The sequence below is a fragment of the Crocodylus porosus genome, unplaced genomic scaffold (assembly GCF_001723895.1).
Source record: "Crocodylus porosus isolate Cpor-Errol unplaced genomic scaffold, CroPor_comp1, whole genome shotgun sequence".
Lineage (NCBI taxonomy): Eukaryota > Metazoa > Chordata > Crocodylia > Crocodylidae > Crocodylus > Crocodylus porosus.
Window position 1 is genome coordinate 55,140,934 of NW_017728907.1, and position 2,724 is coordinate 55,143,657.

General features: G+C 49.7%; 1 long non-coding RNA gene across 1 annotated transcript in view; it reads left to right on the plus strand.

Moving 5' to 3' along the window:
• Positions 1-2,681, plus strand: part of LOC109307508 — a 27,504-nt gene extending 24,823 nt beyond the window's left edge. Inside the window, exon 3 of the long non-coding RNA XR_002100278.1 lies at positions 738-2,681. This is a non-coding gene — a long non-coding RNA (uncharacterized LOC109307508). The remainder of the gene's footprint in view (positions 1-737) is intronic.
• The last annotated feature ends 43 nt before the right edge of the window (positions 2,682-2,724 follow it).

The following is a 2,724-nucleotide window of genomic DNA, read 5'->3' on the forward strand; positions in this document are numbered from 1 at the left end:
TGACCCTAGAAACTATGAATCAATGTTATAAATGGGGGACTGGCTCCTGAACCAAGGCCCGATACCCTATTTGCACCAAAAATACCCCAGAATTTTGACTCAATCAATTATAGATGAGTAATATAGCTATATTAATGCATTTATATTGTAAATAACAATCATATTGATTTGGAAGGACTTCTTTGAGGTGACTTTGTTGGACTTATTGAAGGGTTCTTGGCTGGAGACTTCTCAGGAGTCCTGGCTGCAGGCTTTTCTGGAGTCCTGTCTGCTTTCTCAAAGAAAGTGTCCAAGGAAGTTTGGGCAAACGTTCTCCAGGGAGATGGGCAATGCAGCGAACTTATTCCCTGGCGTGGCGTCATATCAGATCAAGCATTGTAAAGTCAAAACTGACGTCAGAAAGTTGAAACAGTGTCAATTTATAAACACTGTAAGTGCGAAACGGTGTAACTTGAAACGGTGGAAGTCGAGGACTGCCTGTACTGCGTAGTAAGTGTCTCGTATAGATGCGCCCAGAGAGGAAGGAAGATTAGGAACCAAACGCAGATTAGAGTCCCGTGCTTGGTCAGGTACTTATCGAGGTCAGGGGCATCCTTGGCTGTAACTCTGCTGTCTAAAAGGGGCCTGGTCAACTTGAAATCTAACCAGCTTCAAAAAATGACTGACCCTGCTCCTAGCGTGTGCATGTGTCCACAGTCTTGATTTCCTCTCTCTCCCCTTTCTTTTTCACCAAACAGAAGAGAGGGCAGGAAGCCTCAGGAAGACCTGGCTAGATGCAAACTACTGTTACATGCACAAAGTACACTCAAAATGAGGCTTTTTCTCCCCCCCGCCCTTACTAGAAAACTTCAGTGTCACCTGTAACAGGTAAATTGCTTTTAGAGAAACGGTCCCTTTTTTTAAAGGTTAGTATCCTTTAATTGGAATTATACCCAGGAATAAATTTGGCTTCGGAAGTCAAAAGCCTTTCAGTTTGCATAAAGTCAGTGCATAGAGACAGACAGGGAAAACAGGAAGGAGTTTTATCTGTGGATAATTGAGCCAGTAAAATACCGAATTCTGAAAAGTGGGCGAGTCGGAGAGAAGAGTAACGCACTAATATTTACCTATATTTACCGAAGGTGTGGAGTGCGCCATGCTTCAAAGAGTGGAGGGGGCTCGAGCAGCGTACAGAGCAAGCGTAAATATATTTAATTCTTGGGTTGTGGCTGTCGCTGTCTAAATTTGGTTGGAGACAAGGAAGAGGCAATGTAGTGTCCTTGTTTAATCTCTGACGGGTCTATCAGACTATCCTGCAAGCTGCCCGAAATCTGGAAAGCATGCCCTGCTCTTGTGGCCTTTCAGGTAGAGCGGATCAAATATCCCCTATCAAAATATTTGTCCATTGAATTACTTTTGGACCAAAAAAACACTATTTTTTTGAGAAGTGTCTTTTTCCTGGAGGAAACCTCCCTATGCTGGAAACCAAAATATGTTGGTCAAGCCTGGGGAGCAGTCCCAAGTGGTGCTGCGGTGCCTCGGAGCAGAGGACGTGTGGGATTCTGCCACAGCGTTTGCAGGGGCCGTGGGGAGTGGGGACGTATCTCGCTGAGTCCACTCCCTGCCATTTCTCAGGGTCGTGGGATGTGGTGACACATTGGTTTTTCTGGCTTCCCTGTAGCACGCGGCAGTTTAGTCCCACAAAGAATAAAATGCATTAGCTTAACCCCCGCTACTGGGCTTAGCATGGGTGAAGTCTGTCTCGCAGGGCGTTATGAGATCAGGTTGGAGGATCTAATGGTCCTTTAAGCCTGTGAAGCTGGTTGTGGGTGCTTTCCCCTTCCAGTGGCATTTGTGGACTGGACGCCGAGGTGAGACCACAGCTGCACCGCTTGCTCTGCCTTTGGTGAGGAGCGGAGGAGCGTCACTGGAGTCCCTTGCTGTGGAGCATCACGAAACGACTGCCGCCACGGGGCATTGGTGCCATTTTGAATAGAGGCATTTTGGTGTTTTGTTTTGTCAAAATTCCCCGTGGCAGAAATGAAACGGTGTTTCTGGGCTGCTCTTCTGATGGGTAGCGACAGCTGGGCCAGGATCAATGCTCCCCTGGGCATCTCCTATTCCCAAACTCTGAGGATGCTGGAGTCCAGACCAAGCGATGCTTTCTGGCTTCGACTCGTCTCTAGGAGCCCTGAGGATCTGATATGCAGGACTCGCTGGCGCCTGTCGGCTTGGACCCTGAGGGCTTTGGGGTTGAGAACGGTTCGATGCCTTCGAATGCTGGACTCGGTTCTGTGCTGGGCGCCAGCCCCTTTCCTTGCTCGCCCAGACCTGCCCCTGAGGTGCTGTGCTTTGGCATTGAAGTGGGGCTTTGTCCCAAACAGCCAGGGCATGAGGAGGATCCAGACTTGGGCACGAAAGTCTTTACAGGGGCTGGGTGGCTGCACTGTGGGCGACTCTTCAGTGGGACATGGGTGTTGGATGCCCTGAGTCTCCCCAAATCCCCCTTTCTTCCCCTGTCTACTCTAGCTCAGCAGAGAGCTGCTTTATTGCCCTGCCAGGGGAATTTTCTTCTGCCCCAAGACTTGAGCAGGGGCAGAGCGGTGTCCCCTGCCCTGCCCTGCCCTGCCCTGCCCTGAGAAGAGGAAAGGAGAGGCTGCACCTGGGCAGGGATTGTGTATGTTGTGGGAGGGGAAACAGCACATCCAAGCTGTGAGGCTCATCCCTTCACTGTCCTGCCAGGCT